The following is a 20250-nucleotide window of genomic DNA, read 5'->3' as shown; positions in this document are numbered from 1 at the left end:
TGCAAGACACACTTTTAAGAAAATGCAAATAAACAAGACCCAGATCCTTGGCCTTAGATAATTTTAGATTATAAAGAGCAACTAGATAGAAATCTGTCATTGGTCTTTAGGTATCCACTCAGACCACACAGCTATCTTCCCTCTAACTGGCCATCTAAACTTTATAGCGGTGCCTGGGTGGCTCAGTTGGTTAAGCATTCAACTTAGGCTCAGGTCATGACCTCATGGTTCGCATGTTCCAGCCCCACTCAGACTCTGTGCTGACAGCTCAGAGCCTGGAGCCTGCTTCAGATTCTGTGACTCCCTCTCTCTGCCCCTTCCCTGCTCATATTCTGTCTCTCTCTCTCTCTCTCTCTCTCAAAAATAAACAAACATTTAAAAAAATTTTAACTTTGGTATTGTAGACAGCTCAACTGAAAATACTCAAATCAAGTAATATAAATTAAAGATGATTTTAAAAATTATTCACTTTTACATAATTCTAAGGTAATGAAGAAAGTGATACCTCAATGGTCATAAAATACAGAAATATCAAAAAGAAGTCACTAAGCCCATTTTAACTGATAAATCTAAACATACGTGAAGAAGTTTTAGAATATATTTGTAACTAATGAGTATTACATTTTGGAGGTAGTTTCCAAAAAACCGACATTAATAATAACTTATCAAAAATAATTTGATTAATATTCTATAATCACTTATTAAAGTTCTACTCATATAATCCAACTGAAGATTTTCATACTTTTATTCATTCTCTTTTTAATAAAGATAAACATTTTCTTACCAAAAATAATGTAAGAATAGAGGTCTTTAATGTAAAAGTGAATGTTACCTTTCTCTCCCAGCCCACTATCTAAAGATATTTTTCACAATTTGTTATGCTCAGACTATTTTCAGACTATAATTCTAAATATTTTATTACACACATACAAAACACATATAAATTACAAATATGTGGGGGCGCCCGGGTGGCTTAGTCGGTTAAGCGTCCGACTTTCGCTTAGGTCATGATCTCGCAGCTCGTGGGTTCCAGCCCCGCGTCGGGCTCTGTGCTGACTGCCAGCTCAGAGCCTAGAGCCTGTTTCAGAGTCTGTCACTCCCTCTCTCTCTGACCCTCCCCTGCTCATGCTGTCTCTCTCTCTCTCTCTCCTAGAAATAAATAAAACATTTTTAAAAAATTAAAAAAAAACAAATATGTGTGTAAATACCTATAAATACTTGTACCAAAAATCATGTTATTTTACAACTATTTTTCTCACTTAAAACAACTGAGACATTCTTCCATGACCCATTTATTATTTTTCAACAGTTAAGTTCTATTCTATTAATGATATATAACTTATTTAAGTAACTCTAGACTGTGACTCATTTGGGTTTCAATTTGTTCCTACAAAAAATAATGCAATAAAAAAAAAAAAAACTTGCAATCAACTGGAGCACCATTATCTAACAGAACACATACTACATCTCAAGAAGTACTTCATTATTTCATTTAATAATAATCTTTTGAAAGGTTTATTATTGCTTTCTCTTCTTTAGAGGTGTGGAAATTTAGAGTTAGAAAAACTAAGTACCACACCCCACTAAGTACAACAACAGGCTCTGGAAGCAGGGCACGAGACAACCAAAGGAGAAATCTGAAAAGTGTAAAGGTAGACTGGTGAGGGACTCCAGGACTAGAGGACTAGTGTCTCCTCACTCCACCGCCCCCCCTGCCAACAGAAGAAGGCTACACAGGCCCAACATTTCTCAATTCCCCAACCTAGCAATGAAAAGGTGACTCAGGTAGGCTTATTCCTCCTCAAAACTGAACAGAAGTCCCATGGACATCCTAGATGATCCTAGCAGCAACAGCAAGAGGGAAGCACAAACACTGTTTAAAATAAGCAAACAGAGAAAGAGTTCCTTTTCCCCACCAGATCAAGACTGAAAAGGGAGATCGAACAAGACCTGAAAGATAAATCTAAACAGAGGGACTGCCTGCTAAAATAGAAGATTTAAATGGGACCCCAAAACTCCCAATATAATAGCAAAATGTCCAGGATACAATAAAAAATAATCACTTGTCAAACTGAGGACCAATAAAATCACAACTTTAATGAAAAAAGACAATCAAGTGATAGTAACACTGAGATGTTTAAAGTACCTGACAATAATTTTTAAGTAGTAGCCATGACAAAAACATTCCAAAAAACAATTACATGTTCTTTGAAACAAACAAATTTCAGAAAAAAAAAAAAGAAATTTTAGAGGGAATAAATGCAATAATAAACAAAAACTATATGTATAGGCTCAATATTGAAGTGGAGCTGACAGAAGACGGGATCTGTTAATCTGAGGACAGATTAATGAAACAAATCTGAATAAAAGAGAAAACAGACCAAAAAAAATTTAACAAAAACTCAAACTTTGGGGGGACAGTAACAATTGATTCAACAGTCACATCATTGGAATCTCAGAAGAGGAAAAGAGAATGGAACTAAAAGAGTATTTAAAGAAAACAATAACTGAAAATAGCTAAATTTTGTACAAGACATGAGCCTACAGATTCAAGAACCTTAGAGAAATCCATATAAATTAAAAAAATCCACAGGACGACACATCATAAGAAAACTTATAAAAACTAAAGATGAAGAAAAAACGATCTTGAAAGCAGCCAGAGAGAAATGACACATTACTTATAGGGGCACATCAATAAGAATAACTCTGGATTTTTCATCTGAAACTATAAAGGCCTAAAGGGAGCAGCATGTTTCAACTGCCGAAAAACAAGAACTATCAGGCATGAATTCTATTCCAGCAAAACTATCTTTCAGGAATTAAATGGAAAAAAAGACTATGAAAAGAAAGGATTTTGAAATGTGGCCCTCTCCTTAAAGGATGGTTAAAGGAAAATTTTTTAAACAGGAATGAATAATAAAAAAGGAATCTCAGAGCAGCAGGAGAGAATGACAGATACAGCTGAAATATGATTACATACAATAGACTACCCTTCTCCTCTATGGTTTATAAATCATGCTTGATGAAGGAAAAAAATTATAACATCATCTAATATGAAAGACAATGATGCTTAAAAGTGTAGAAGGTAAGGGGATGTAAAAGCAAGCACGGTTTCCACATGTCATGTGAAGTGGTAAAACGTTGATACCAGTACTAGACTGTGCTACGTCACATATGTATTGTTTTAACACCCAGACCAACCTCTAAGAAAACTATACAAAGAAATAAATTCAAGAGTACTATAAGTAAATCAAGGGGGCACCTGGGTGACTTAGTTAGTTAAGCTTCTCACTCTTGATTTTGGCAAGGTCATGATCTCATGGCTCATTGGACTGAGTCCTGCATCAGGCTCTATGCTTTACAGCACAGAGCCTGCTTGGGATACTCTCTCTCCCTCTCTGTCTCTGACCCTTCCCTGCTCATGCTCGCTCGCTCTCTCTCTCTCTCTCTCTCAAAATAAATAAACTTCAAAAGAAAAGAATAATATAATTAAATCAAAGTGAGGAATCTAAAACTTTTTCAAGTAATCCATTATAAACAATTAAAAAGAAACAGAGGTGTAAGAAACAGGAAACTGTGAGAAAATAAACCATAAAATAGACTGAGGCACTAATGTATCAAAATTAGCTTAAATGTAAATGGTTCATTTATATAAAATCCTTGAAGTAACATAATTATAGAAATGGAGGACATATCAGTGATTATCAAGGGTTATAAACGGGAGGGGAGTGAGGGTGGAAGCGTTATGACTGTGGCTTAAAAGGGCAATGTGAAGGGCACTTGAGTGACTCAGCTAAGTGACTGACTCTCAATTTTGGTTCAGGTCATGATCCCAGGGTTGTGGGACTGAGCCCCTCCATGCTGAGTATGGAGCTTGCTTGGGATTCTTTCTTTCTCTCTTTGTTCCTCTCCCCTGCTCACATGCTCTCTATAAAATAAATAAATATATAAAATTAAATAAAAGGGCGATGTGAAGGAGTTTTGTGTGATATAGCTATTCTATACCTTGACTGCAGTGGTGGATACAGGAAACAATATGCAATAAGATTGCACAGAACTAAACACACACACACACACACGCACACACATGCACACACAAATAAATACAAATGAAACTGGGGAAATCTGAAATAGGATCAGTTAATTGTATCAGTGTTGATATTTAGGTTGCAATATTGGAATACATTTTTGCAAAATGTTACCACTTTGGAAAATTCCACCAAGAGTACACTGGATCACTGTTATTTCTTACAAGTGTATGTAAATCTACAATAATCTCAAAATAAGAAATTTAACTAAAAATATATTCACTTTATGAGTAATGGGCAATTCATCATGAAATACAGTATTTCATTCAACTTGTCAAACATTAAAAAAAATTAAAAGTGTAACACCTATGATACAGGTCTAACACCAAAATCTGTATTCTAAATACAAGGGCGGTATTTCTCAAGATTTGGTCACTAGCAATTCAATCAAGGATCCCACAGGTGGTATGGTAGCTTCACATAAAAAATTAAGAAAATATTTTTTTCTTATACCCAAAATGTAAAATTAACTACGATTCACATCTTCACTATATTTTTATTATTTTTGCATTTGGAACTGTACACATACTACAGCGAACCAGTTTTCCCTAGTAAACATTCCAAGTAAATATACTGGTCATCTGAAAAAAGTATTTTCTTATCATTTGTATGTTATTATTTGCATAGAAATGAATTTTGCTTTTAACTTAGTAATGTGCTCCATCATATTCCCAATTTATAAAGAATAGTTCATTAAAGAGAAAAGAAAATAACTCCTAAAAGTTAATACATGAAATAACCATAAAAGCCAGAAGCAAAAATGAATTTGTAGATGAGGTACCTGCACATAGGGAAGGCTGAAGAAATCTGCAGAAAGATTTCTTCAAATCCTAAACGGAGTACTGATCTGTATGTGTGTAAGAGAAAACTACTTAAAGGCCATGTAAAGAAAAAAAGAAACCTAGCAGGGTGAACAACTCTTGGTTCTCACACAGGGCTTGGAAAGGTTGTGGTGTTAGCAGACACAGAAGAAAGACCTCATACAACAGGAGGCATTATGTAGAGCCCTACAAAGGGCTGTAGTACTGGAATAAATGAGTTATAAACTCAAAGTTGCTCTGGGTCCCCTTCTAACAAACCTCGGAGGCAATCCCCCAAAATGCTTAAACTGTACCAGGTAACTTAACTGTATGTCAGCACAAAATCCAACATTCTTTAAAGCAACACAACAAAATCCAGCAGCCAACATGATAAAAACATACCATGTATGGACTACATTTAAAAATTAACAAGCATAGAAGGCAAAGAAAGTATGACCCACAGTGAGACGAAGAATCAGTCAATAGAAAGTGATCCCAAAACAGCACAGAAGATAAAATTAACTGAAAAGAAAGTTTTAAAAGCCATTGTAAATACATTCAAATATGTTCAGTAATGTCACAGAAAACATGAACATGTTAAGAAAGAAATGGAAGATTAAAAAAAAAACTCAAACAGAACTCCTGGAAATGGAAAAGATAATATGTGAATGAAAAACACATTAAGTAGAATTAACACAGGATTAGACACTTTAGGAGAAAAGAACAGTGAACTTAAGATACAGAAACAAACGCTATCCAAAATGAGGCAACATAAACAAACAAACAAAAAACCCTGAGAAACAATGAACAGACTATCAGGAGCCTTCTGAAAATATTAAAAAGTCTAATGTAGTGCGATGAGATTTCCAGAAATGTGGCAGGTGATGGGTGGACGGAAATAAAATCTGAATAATTTCTCAAATTCAATGAAATCCATAAATACACAAAACCAAGAATATTAATGAAATACAAACAGGAAAAAAAGAAATAAAGAAACCTATAGCAAGCAATGGCGTAAAGTAATAAAGATGAACGAGCTGAAGAACAAAGAATTACAATTGACCTCTTACCAGAAAGAATGCTAATTCAGAAGACAATCAAGTCTCATATTTTTATTAAGAATGGAAAAAAAAACTGACAATGTAGAATTCCCTACTAAAACCAAAAATAACTATCAATGTAGAATTCTCTATACAACAAAATATTTTCTAAAAATGAGACCAAAACAAAACTTTTTCAGATCAAAAAAAAAGCAGAGGTATAACACCACAGACTTACCTTATATAAGATGACAAAGGAAGTTGGATGAAAATAACAGTTGATACTAGACAGATTCTGGATTTATATAGATGAATGAAGGGTGTAGGAAAGACGGATATGTAAGTAAATGTAAGACATAATTTCTCATTTCTTGTCTCCCTAAAATGATAACTTACTTACAAATAAAAAGCACAATTTGCTATGGTGTTCATAATATGTGAGATATAATATTAGCACAAAAAGAGGAGAAATACAGGAAATCGTGAGATTCTAACACTAAATATGAAGTGGTAGAACATTATTTAAAGGTAGAATCTGATAAGCTAAAGATATATACTTTAGAGCAACCTCAATAAAAATAAAACAAAAGGGGAAGTTAATAAATTAATAGTCCTACAGATTCAAGAACTTGAACAAATGACAAACGGAATAAGTTGAAAGAATCCACAATTACACACATCACAATTAGGCTGCTGAAAACCGAAGATAAACAAAACGTCTCAGAAGAAGTTAAAGAAAAATAATTCAAACAACTGTGGTTTTTACCCCCAAAAATTATACAGGCCAGAAGGAAGAGCCCAACACTTTCAAAAGTGCTGACAAATAACTGTAACTCAGAATTCTATGACAAGCAAAACTATCTTTCAGGTATGACTGCGAGATACAGAGACTCTCAGATATAGAAGATCCAGGATAATCCATATCCAGCAGGACTACTCTAAAAGAAATGTTAAAAGAAACTGTTCAACAGAAAATAATTTAGAATGAAGGCAGATAATGTATTATAGGGATCTAAAAATTTAAATTGTAAAAATTATGACTGATAACAAAACATCTAAATGTATGAAGCAAAAACTGATAGAACTAAAAAATTAAATACTTAAATCCACTCATAAATGAAGGTTTCTACATTAGTCTTTCAGTAACTAAGGAAAATACTAAGGCTTGAAACTCCACCCCCATCATACAACCAGCATCTATAGAACACCCCACCTGCAGCAGCAGAATACACATCATTTTTAATGGACACTTATCATTCACCAAGACATACCATCTTCTCAGTCAGAAGATAAGACTCACAAAAATTTTAATAGCAAAACATAGTCTTTGGGAAGAACTAAATTAAACAAAAAATAATGACAAGAAAGATACCTGATAAATCTTCATGTATTTGAATTAAACTAAATACTACGAATCAACCCAGGAGCCAAAGAAAAAAAATCACACACAAGAAGAAAAGAACACTTTGAATTAAATGGAAACAAAAATACTTTTCAAAATATGCAGGATCCTGCTTAAAGCCACGCAATCAGTCCTTCTCATGGGTGGTTCCTTGACAGCGGCAAGTGGCATTATCTAGAAACTAAAAATGAAAGTTTCCTGGCACCAATCCCCACATAATGAATAAGAAAATTACGGGTTAGGGGACAGCAATCTATTTTAACAACCATCCAGGTCATTCTTATGTATATGAAAGTTTGAGAACTACTGGCTTAGAAAGAAATTTATAGCAATAAACACATATATTTAAAAAGAAGAAAAAGGTCTCTATCAATTCAATGTTCTCTTCTCCCACCTTAAGAAAATAGTAAAACAGAGGTAATAAAATCCAAATAAGGAAAGAAACATAAAAATAAAGCAATAATCAATAAAAATAGAAAACAGGAAGGAAAAGCTACTTATTTGAAAAGATGAATAAAGCTTTTTAACTTATTAATCTTTAGTCAACCTGACAAGAGGACACAAATTATTCATATCAGATATTATAAGAAAGATATCACTACACAGTTTACAAACATTAAAAAGAATAATAAGGGAATATAATGACTTTATGCCAATAAATTTACCATCTTAATGATATGGACAAATCTCCAATATAAACTACCAAAGCTTGTTCACAAAGAAATGGGTAATTTGAGTATCTCTAAATTTATTAAAGAAAATCAACATTACAGTCAAAACCTTTCTGACAAAGAAAGATCATGAACCAAATAGTTTCACTGGTGAGTTCCATCAAACATTTGAGAAAGAATTAATACCAATATACACAAATTCTTATTATAGAAAATAGCATGAAATGAAACACTCCTCAAATCACTTTATCATTACCCAGATTGCAAAACTAGACAAAGACATTATAAAAACAGAAAACTAGTCTAATATCTCTGATGAGCATAAACATAAAAATTCTTGATATTTTTAGCAAATCAATTCCAGCAATATGTGAAAAGGATAATCCATTATGACCAATAGTTTACCCACAAATGCAACAGTTGCTTAATATCTGAAAATCACTGTCATTCACCATATTAAGAAATAAAATAATATATAATAAAGGACAAATAATCTCAATAGATGCAGGAAAATTATTTGACAAAATTTAACATCATCGATGCAACAGACTCTTGGCAAACTAGATTTCCTTGATCTGATACAAGGCATCTAAAAAGCATACCACTAACATAATAATTAAAAGACTGGAATTTTCCCTCCTAAAACAGGAAAAAAAGGCAGGACTATCTGCTTTCACTACTCCTACTCAGTACTGTACCTGAGATACTACCACTGCAATAATCCGAAGAAAATAAGTAAAAGGTATACAATTTGAAAAGGAAAATTTTATTAACATGATTTTAACACATGATCATTTATGTAGATAATTTTTAAAAAGCTATAAGGATTAATGAGTTGCAAAATACCAGTGGAATAGGAAAAATCAATTGCTTTTCTATATACTAGCAACCAACAATTATAAATTGACATTTCAAATGCCATTTCCAGGCAAACATGATAATCACTATACTACACAAATACTTGCAAAATGCCTTTTACAATAACATAAAAATTTTAAATTCTTATAAATTTAGCAAACTGTGTGCAACACTAGTACACATTGCTGAAAAATTTAAAGACCTAATAAATACTCATGTCCATGAGTTAGAAGAATCAATATTGTTAAAGACTCAATCTTCCCCTCTATATGTAATTCGACCTCAATTAAAATCCCTACAAGCTTTTTTTTAAAGAGGTTGAAAAGCCAAAAAAAAAAGAAAGAGAGATAGAAAGAAATTGACAAGCCAATTCTAAATTTTATAATGGTAATGTAGAGTATGTTGAATAGACCAAAATTTTTTGAAAATAGAAAAAATGACAGTGGACTTACACTGCCTGATTTATAAAACTATCCCAATCAATAAAGTGTGGTTGTGGAAAAAACATAATGTACATCAGTGGATCAAAATAGAGTAAAAAATTAACTCATATGCAAATGACATTTTAACACATTTATCAAGGTAATTCAACGGAGAAAGGAAAATCTTTTCAACAAATGTTATTGGAAAATTTGGAAATTGAAAAAACAATGAATTATCCATCAGTATAAAGAAAGGGAAAAAGCTTAACAAATCAAAATATATTAAAAGGAAGTCAGAATAAAAATAGGAATTAACTGAATTGAATGAATGTACAAAAAAATTATTAACCTCAAAAGCTGATACTTTGAAAAGCATTAAGATTTATTATCCTCTGAAGAATCTGCTCAAGACAAAAGGAAGAAGGTGGAAATAAGCCAATATTAGGAATTTAAAGGGGGCAGAGCTATAAAATATTTTAAACTTCACTAACAGCATATTATGAGGAACTTTAAGTCTATACACTTGAAAATTTAGATAAAATAGACAAATTCTGAAAACATAATCGAATGCAAATTCTGACAAGAAAAGAGAAAAACCTTGAGTAGATTTATACCTAGTAGATTGATTGAATCTCTTACTTTAAAACCTTGCCACAAAGAAAACTCCAGACCCAGATGGCTTCGCCAGTTTCTACCAAACATGTTTGGGAAAAGTAGTAACAACTGCAAGTCTTCCAGACAATAGAAGTTACACAATAGGCCGCAAGTCCAGGAAAACAGAAACGATTTCTTAAAACGTTATCTGTAGAAGAGACTGCATACAGCTTTACTCTAAAAGTAAAGACTCTATAGGTCTGCACTGCAATTCTCAAAATATAAAAACAAAGCCAGATAATTAATAATTATTTAATATGAGGAAGTTTCCAGTAGGTGTTCAAATTTCTACTTATTTTATAAGCTTTTTTCAAGTTTGTTTGGAAGCAGGATCTAAATGAGATCCATACATTGCAGTTGTCTGATACGTCTATTAAATCTCTTTTAATCTACACATTCTCTTTTTTTTTATTTGCCAAAGGTTTACTTTTCCACAATTTTTGTCAATTTCTAGGATGAAAACAAAGAAGTTATACTTTAATATTAAATGACCACTGACTTAATAAAAGGACAAGGTAAGTCTTTAGATACCAGAATTATGAATCAATAGTAATGATGAGCTGAAACTCTTTTAATAATAAATGTCAGGCCCTTGACGAAGTCTCCACCATTAAATAAGCAAGTATTGGACAGAGTATACCTCCCTTCACAGTAATTGTATAAAAAACAAAAAAATAATGAAGTTCTGTTTTCTTTAGGCTAACTGTAAGTCATCACAGTAATATCAGTATAAAATAAGATATATCTAGAACAAGGGAAAGTAATGGTCTCACATTACATAAGACACCATGCTCAGTTAAGTCCTGTTAAGTCTGAATGGGTTATTACAAAGTGTAATTTGTCCAGAGAGGGTGTTAAAGATAACAAAAGGTCAACTAAGATATTGTGTATTTTATATTTATATAATCCCAATCTTCCCATCTACTAGCTGGGTGACCACTGGCCACTTGTGTGAGACATCTGTGCTCATTTCTCTTACCTATAGAACGTGATAAGAATAGTTTATATTTACATGTTCACTCTGAGTTAACATGTATAAAGTACTTACAACACTGCCTAGCACAGAGTAAGGCCTCAACAAACGTTAGCCACTATTCTCATTACTGCAAAATATTCTTTAAATCATTAATATTTGTGCTCATTTAAGGCATTAACAAGAAGATATGGATGGAAACCCTGTTCACCTTCAGGGAAGACTGAAGGAACTAGCAAAGCTTGTCTAAAAATTAGAAGGTAAGTGGAAAGTAAGATAGCTCAAAACATTTACAGGGCCAATATGTGGAAGCGTGAGGAATTTGCACATGTACAGTTCTATATGGTCATGAAAAACCAAGTACAAATTTATAAGGCATCCATATTTCTTCTAAATATACATAAAATTGTTAAAATATATAAAATACATTTTATATGTATTAATGTAGCCATTACATGGCTACCTTGTAAGGGACTAAGATCTCCATCAGCAAAAGAATGTTAAACAGAAAAAGACCTGAATTTTGAGTCCTGAATACACAAGTAGTGATTTTTTTTTAATATAACCCGTGCACAGTTTAAAATATAGAATAATTGGGGCGCCTGGGTGGCTCAGTCAGTGAGCGTCCGACTTCAGCTCAGGTCATGATCTCTCAGTTTGTAAATTCAAGGCCTACATCAGGCTCTGTGCTGACAGCTCAGAGCCTGAGGCCTGCATTGGATTCTGTGTCTCCCTATCTCTCTGCCCCTCCCGCAATCATGCTCTGTCTCTCAAAATAAATAAATGTTAAAAAAATTTTTTAATATAGAATATTTATATAACTTTTAAACAGTTTTAAAGACACATGATGTAATAATTTCACTTACCAAAACTGAAGTCTTTTATTATGATAGTTTCTGAAACATTTAGAAAATATGAAAAAATATATATAATCTGAACAGCAGCCTTTGTCACATAGACTGAGCAATTTATTAAAGCAATATTTTACTTATTACATTGAAAATGTTTCATTTTACCAAATTAGTCCTGAAAAGTTCTTCACAAATGAAATTTCACATCAAATGCCAAGCCTAATTTAAGATAGTAAAAGTATGCGTTTTATGGTTCCTATGATTGAATTATTTTTAAAGGGGAGATTTCTTCTATTAAAAATTCCTAATTTCCACCACCTAATATACCTGTTGTACAAAACTATGTTTTCAGACACGAGTTTGCTGAAAAGCAATATCCAATTTACACCACCAAATTCTGAAAAACACGTGATGTTAAGAGCTGAAGAGAAAGTAACATATCACTACACTTATAGAGGGGGAAAAAACTAAAAATATCATATCTATTGGTTTTTAAATCAAAAAGAAAAAAGATAAAACGGCATTAATAATGGCTTCCCAACTACACCTACACCTTTCAAATTCTAAAAGCATGAAAAATACTAAAGCAAAACATTAATATTATACTAACCTTGAGATTCACATTGAGATTCTTAGAAAGTTTATGAGGTATTGCTAACCTAAAGTGAAATAAATTTCCCTCAGGATAACCCAGAATAACTTTATGGTCCAAGTTAGTAAAACCATCCATATAAGTCCCCTCTGAGATTTACCGATTCTCTAAAAGCCATAATTCTAAGTATAGCAGAAAGGACAAACTGACATTTCCTTTACCACCAGAAGTTCAGAGGAATTCCTTATAATTAATCTTCACTTCAAATATACACCCTATCTAAACAAATGTGAAAAAATACACATCCACTTCCTGTGACCTATTTTTAGCATTTTATTTGCACATAATTTCAAAAGTACAAACAAGTTGCAAGAGTAGTCGAAGAATTCCCATATACCCATTTCTCAGATTCATTGTTAACACTGTTCCATTTGATTATTCTCCTTCTCTCTCTCTCTCTCTCTCTCTCTCTCTCTCTCTCTCTCTCTCCTCCACACACACTCACTCACTCACTCACACATCCATTTGGGCGCACACAAGCACAATAACTGCATACATCATTCCTCTTACCCCTATATATTTGGGTGTATATTTTAAGAACAAAGACTTCCTTTTTTACATAACCATATTACAGCTATTAATGTCTAGAAATTCAACATTTATAGAATGCTTTAATATGCATAGATATTTCAGTTTGTAAACTGAGCCAATTAATGTCCTTCATAGCATTTTTTCATCCAGTACAGAGATACAGTCAGAGATCATCTACCATATTCAATTGTCATGTTTCTGTTTTTTAGAGAGAGACAAGAGTGTGTGTGTGAGGAGCAGGAGAGGGGCAGAAGGAGAGGGAGAGACAGAGACAGAGACAGAGACAGACAGAGAGAATCCCAAGCAGGCTTCACACCCAGCGTGGAGCCTGCTGCGGGGTTTGATTCCATGACCCTGGGATCATGACCTGAGCTGAAATCAAGAATCAAACACTCAACTGACTGGCCACCAAGGCGTCCCAGTTGCCATGTTTCTTAAGCGTCCTTTAAAACAATTTTTAAAAAAAAAACAATTTTTCAGCCTGTCTCTCATGACATCAATATTTTAGGATAAAGCTCTTCCCCTTTTGAATTAAAAAGTTCCTCATTTGAGGTTTGTATGATACTGCTTAATAATTAGGCTTGGGCTTGCAGTCCTGGGTAGGAAACCTGTGTCCCATCGGCCAAATATAGCCAGTGGCTCACACTTGTAAACAAATATCTTTGGTACACAGGCATATTTATTCATTTACATATTATCTATGGCTTGCTTTCAAATTTCACTGGCAGAACTGAGTCGATGAAAGAGAGACTGTATAGTCTACAAAGGCCCAAATATTTACTGTCTGAACCTGCACAGATGAAGTTCGCCAAACCTTACTATAAGTGATGTTGCTCTCAGAAGCTATTGTATCCAGACGCATACAATGTGCAATTTCCCATGGTTTATGATGTGAATTTTGATCACTCAGACAAGGTACTATTCTTTCCTGTACCCTATAAACAACCTGCGGGAAAGACATTTAAATACCATGAGCATCTCATCAAAAATCTGTCCCCACCCCTGGAGATTTAACATCTATTGATGATTCTTTCCCAAACCAAATTTTACAATTATGCAAAATGACTTTTCAATGCCAGCAATACCAGTCAGCATTCTGTATAAGTAAAAGGTTTCCCTCCTCCTGTTTTTCTGTTGGTCTGTCCATTATCTGCGTAAACTCACAGATTCCTATTGTTTCAAGTTTATAATTTACTACTTTCCTAAATTATTTTGATGCTCAAAGTATCCCAGATTTTACCAAAGGAACCTCCTTCAAGCTGATTCCTATGTTCTTTTGACAGGACCTATCATTTTCCTGAGCACTTCCTTAATTTGATAGAATAAGATATACCAAGTTCATCCTTATTTTCCCTGCCACAACCCTAGTAAGAGCCATTTCTCCAAGGAGCCCTGCTTTCTTTTCTTGGTAATGTTATCAGGAACCGGATCTGAGAATATGGGGAACTGTTGTGCTCACTACTATGGGAGTGTCTTGGCTTCTTAGCCTTTTCAGAAGAACCAAATCAGTAACTGTGAGCCTGCCTGCCCATTTGTCTGTCTACCCACCTACTTCCCTCCTTCCCTCCCTCCCTCCCTCCCTAATCAACGAATTCACACTGATACCTCCAATTCCAGTCCATAAGGCAGGATTATTCCTTGCCTTCTCCATTTCATATTTGTATCTCCCAACTTCCACCTTGAGAACTTTAGCTCCCAATAACACATTTTCTCATTTCTTTTTCAACCTGGTAACACACCTAAAATAAAGTAGAACTGCTTCACCAATACCTTCAAAAAACAAACCTAAAAAATCTGTTTGAAGTTCTTCCCAAATACTGAGGACATGTAACCAAATACTGTGTTATGTGTTATAAAGGCATGTGGATTAGTTGTGGTCTCCCGCTTTCAGTGTGATTTGTTATTCATCTGAAACATGGCTGGGTTCAATTGTTTGTTTGCATTATTCTAGAGTTTTCTTCTTTCCTTGATGATTTTTTTATAAGCAGATAATCAATATGTTTCTAAAAATCAAAACTATTTAGCAGAAGAATACTTTCATTTCCTATCCCTCCCACACTACTCCCCCCCCCCCCATCTTGGTTAGTAACCAACATCACTGTGTCCTACTTTTTCCTTCCAGTGTTTATTTTTGCTCATATAAGCAGGTATAAGAATATTTTCTGGAGGCGCTTGGGTGCCTCAGTTGGTTAAGGGTCTGACTCTTGGTTTCAGTCCAGGTCATGATCTCATGGATTCATGAGTTCGAGCCCCACATCGGGTTCTGGGCTGGCAGCTCAGAGCTTGCTTGGGATTCTCTCTCTCTCCTTCTCTATGACCCTCCCCCACTCACGCTCTCTCTCTCTCAAAACAAACTCTAAAAAAGTAAAGAATATCTTCTGATTTCCCCTACATTTCTACACAAAAAGTAGTATGTGATATACACTTTACTGCACTGGGTCACTTAATATATCCTGTAAATAAAGCACTCTATATGATTTCAAAGAGTTCTTCTTTCTTTTCTGCAACTGCATAGTACTCCACTAATGTGGATGCGCCATGCTTTCTTTATCTTGTGTTTGCAGTGAAGGTGTTTCCAAATAATGTCACAAGGAATAACTTTGTCCATACCAAAAAAGAAAAAGTGTATTTTTGCATTTCTGGAGATATAACTGAAGTATGAATCCCTTAAAATGGAATTGATAGGTATTTTTGTTAAATAGGTAGGGGTTTTTCCCTACATTTGTGACTTTCAGGAATGGTTTATAGTTTCTCTAAATAAAGTTGAACATTTCTTGTCAAAAAAAATATACCTAAGTGATTTAGCTTCATTGTAGCTATTCTAAATGTATTTCTATAGCATAAATGAAGGATATTTATTTTTGCATATTAATTTTATAACCTGTTACCTTGCTGAATTCTTTATTATTTCAGTTAGTCCTATTACTGTGTAAGGTTGTCCAGGAATTCTATTATCCCCTGCAAATAGTTTAAGTTCTCTTTATCGAATTCCTATAACTCTACTTGTTTCCTCTACTACCTTCAGAAAAATGTTAAATAGTTATGGAGATGTGTACATCCTTGTTTTGATCTGGGCCTTAACAGAAATGCCTGTTTCCCTATATAAGATGCTGGCTTTGGGACTAAAATAGGTAAATTTATTGTGTTCAAACATCCAGTCCAATTTGTGTAGAATTTTAATTAGGAAGGGGCTTTTTCTAGCATGATCATTAGACCTACATAATGAATTTTATTAATGCATTTCTTAAAATTGAATCATCCTTGGAATCCTAGTTATATATCCCACTTGATTATGGTATATTCTTTTCTTGGTGTGCAATGAAGTTTATTCATTTTATTTAAGATTTTTATAGTGACATTTAAGAGAAAGCATCTTAATTCATTCTGAAATATACAGGTCTATAATCTTCTCTTTCTGAGATAACTGCACCAGGTTTAAGTGGCAATGTTAAACTTGCTTTCTACAACAAATCTGTAAGTTTTCCTTCCTTTTTTATTCTCTCAATTTACAAGTGCTGCTAAACTTAACCTATAATATTATGTAGGCCTGGTGCTTTCTCTTTTTTCCTATAGAAATTCAACTATATAAACTTTCTATCTCTACTGGGTTCAATTTTAGAAAACTGTTATTTTCTAAGAAATTATCAATTTCTTTTAAATTTTCAAACTTATTTGAATCGATGTACAAAGTAGTCTCAATTTTTAAAAATTTCCTCTTGGGCCAGCGGGGTGGCTCAGTCCATTAAGTGTCTGACTCTTGATTTGGGCTCAGGTCATTATCTGATGTTTCCTGAGTTCCAGCCCCACACCAGGCTCTGCGCTGACAGTGCAGAGTCAGCTTGGAATCCATTCTCTCTCTTCCTGCCCCTTCCCAAAATAAATAAACTTAAAAAAAGTCTTCACCAATATTATTTTCCCCTTGTCGTTTCTTATTTTGTAAACTTGTTGTTTCTACATTGTTTCTTGATTAAGCAAGTTAACTAGTGGTTCATCTATTTTATTATTTAAAAAAAAACAATTATAATCTATTAAATTGATTTACTGTCTTTCTGTTCTTACATCAATGATTTCAGATTTTATTTTTATTTGCTTCCTCATACGTGTGTGTGTGTGTGTGTGTGTGAGTAGTTTATTCTAATTTTTGCTTTCTGAGCTGGGACTGTGGTTCATCTATTCTCATTCATATTAATATTGTTGTTTCATGCTATAAATATTCCTCTGATAACTGTATACATCTATCTCACAGATTCTCATATGTATTGATCTTACTGCCATTATTTTTCAGCAGTTTTGTAACTTGTGCTTGTATCCCCTTTCGCCCATTAGAAAGGTTTAATTTAATATTCCCACTTTTGGAAACCTACTGCTGTTTTCCTTTCATCCTAAAATATGATTAACTCACTTTTTGTGAGTTTTCCAAAAGTACTTGAGAAGATAACATTGTCCATAATCAGGCTGTGGCATTTGACATATATTCTTACCACTGCTTTATTGATTTTGTTGTTTAGATTTTTTTTTTACCTTGTCTTACTTTCTGTCTTGTCATAAAAAGTAATGTTTGAACTGCTTCGTAAAGACATTGGTGCTATCTATTTCTCCTTGCATTGCCTGTAGTTTCTGTTTTAAATAGCTGGTTGGTGGGTTATTGGGTACAGAGATATTCTCCTATTCATATTATATCTTCATGGTGAGTTGTGGTTTTTAATATAATAAGGTATTCTTGACTCATACAGTGTTTTGATGGCCTGAATTCTACTTTCTCTGACATTAGGATCACAATCCTACTATCTCATTGAATCCAATTATTGTGTTCAATAAAAGCTAAGAGCAGGCTCCAATGATAGTGGCTCCAGTTTTCTTTTATGCTTTCTTTGAATGCAATAAAACACTCTGGGCACTGCAATAAGAACACTGAAAGTGACCATATATTTCATTCTAGCATCACACTTTCAAGCAACTTGTTTTCTTATTATTTTAATTTTCTTAACATGTTAGGTAATAACTGATAAGCAGTAAATAATTTCTAGGATGATGAAACAGCAAAGTGTTTCAAAACATAATAAAAATAAACACTAAGATCCTATAGTATATCTTAGATTTGCAAAAGCATCCAATAGATCCATCTGGTAATTGAACACAATATTTTATTCTATATTTTTAAAGTAAGTAAATGTTCTCTTTGCTCTCTGGAGGACTTCTAAAAAAGAATGACATTTATGAAATAAATGTCTTTCACACAATGTTGGGCCTGCCCAAAAAACTAAAACTGGGACCAAACAACCTAAATGCAGACCAAGTTAATCAGCATCTTTTGACACTTATAGGAGTCTAAGTTCTTTCTCTGCTTTTCCTTTTGCCTTACCCTCCTCCCATTTTTAGTTGCATTCTTTCTAGGTGGAAGGAAGACATAATATCTGCATATTAGTTGTCCATCAACATCTCTACTGTTGTTTTCATTAGTCTTAGCTCTAAAATTAAATACATGAAACGTTCTCCACCAGTCTTTTACATGAAGTGTTCCCATTCATCTCTTTGTTAGATGAAGCTTATTCTCCAGGAGAGCGGCTGACGAATTACAGTCCACAGGCTAAATCCAGCCCAACAACTGTTTCTGTAAATCAAGTTTTACTGGAACACAGCCACACTCATTCATTTATGTATGTTACACCACTGCACGCGTACAGCTTCAACAGCAGAACTGAGTAGTGACAACACAGGCTGTGTGGCATACAAAGCCTAAATTGTTTACAATCTGTATACCTTTACAAAAAAGTCTACACATTGCTACTGTCCTACATTTCTCAGGTAAGGGCACACATACACAGAATCACCTGAGTTCTTCCATGTTCAAACAGTTTTTTCTATCACCTTGACACCTGAAGGACAGTTGGGCAATGTACAGCACCTTTGACCAATACTTCTTTCCTTTTCTTGGAAAATTTGCTCCTTGGTTGCCCTGATTTGTATGTTGCTTTTGAGAAATCCAATACTAAGCTAATCTCTTGTCCTTGTAAGATATTATATCTTTCTGCCTGAAAATCCTGAGGATTTCTTTATCTTTTAAAATACAGTATTTTTATCAAGATTTCTCAAAATTGCTGCTGTAGGTGAATTTAACCAGATACCCAACCCGAAAGCTCATAAATAGGAGAACGGATAAAGGGATGATAGTAGAGTCATATACATCTATACATACACATATATACTGAAATACAGTAATGTAAAGGCATTAAATACAGTAATATACAACAACATAGGTGAATGTTGGTAATACACTGGTAAGTGAAATAGAAGCCTCAGAAAACTGTATAAAATATTATTTCCTTTTTATAAAACTCAGAACCAAGTAAACAAAACAATATGCAATATAAGTCTACATGTATAAAAAACTATTTTTAAAAACAATTCCATAATAAGAAATTCTAGATTTTGGAATAGTGGAAAAGCAGAAAACTTTTTAAAACTCCACCAATTTTTTTAATGAATCTGATATAAAGTGAAAACTTAAAAGACTACAGAAATGGTTATGTTTTTTAATAAATATCCTCTTACCAAATATACTTTTGGGGTGCTTTTGCTAGTAGGACATGGTTACGTCTATATTGATGATAATAATAACCAAATAAAGTTGAGTTTGAATAAACATAATTATAAGCCAACAAGTGGTTATTCTTTTTAAAATAAGTAGAAAGTAAGGCAGAGAAGGACAAATATCATATGTTTGCACATATAGGAGGATTAGGAGGAACTTAACTGAGGAACAAGGGGGAGAAAAAGGAGGGAAATGGTGGGGGAAAGGGAGAGAGGTAAACCATGAGAGACTCTTGAATGCTGACCAAAACTGAGGACTGATGGATGTGGGGGGGCGTGGGGGCGATGGGCATGGAGGAGGGCACTTGTGACTTGTGGGATGAGCACTGGGTGATATGTGGAAACCAATTTGACAATAAACTATTTGTAAAAAAAAAAAAAAAAATAAGAATAATTCTATCCTCAGAAGTTTTGAAAATAAATCTATTCAGAGGTCAGAAAAATGTAAGATTCATGAGGACAGGAAATGTGTCTGGGTTGTTTACTGCTGTATTCATAGGACCTAGAAGAGTTCCTGGAAAATAGTAGCCACTTAGTAAATATTTTTGAATGTATTAATACATATATCTTTTATATCTGTGAAAGAAAAGCTCTTTCTATTAATACCACCCAAAGTTACCTTGCTCAGAAACTTTGAGTACACATCTTAAGGCTGGACTGAACAGGTAATGTTTAGAAACATAATAAAATAAAAAATAACTTATTTTAATATTTGAA

General features: G+C 33.6%; 1 protein-coding gene across 2 annotated transcripts in view; it reads right to left on the bottom strand.

Moving 5' to 3' along the window:
- The window catches only part of ATRNL1 (attractin like 1), a 211900-nt gene that overhangs the window by 112927 nt on the left and 78723 nt on the right, over positions 1–20250 (bottom strand). The gene's annotated exons all lie outside the window — the stretch shown is intronic.

Source organism: Hyaena hyaena, unplaced genomic scaffold, assembly GCF_003009895.1.
Source record: "Hyaena hyaena isolate Hyena2069 unplaced genomic scaffold, ASM300989v1 scaffold_128, whole genome shotgun sequence".
In the NCBI taxonomy this organism is placed as follows: domain Eukaryota; kingdom Metazoa; phylum Chordata; class Mammalia; order Carnivora; family Hyaenidae; genus Hyaena; species Hyaena hyaena.
Note: the sequence above shows the minus strand (reverse complement) of the source record. Positions and strands in the feature narration are given on the sequence as shown.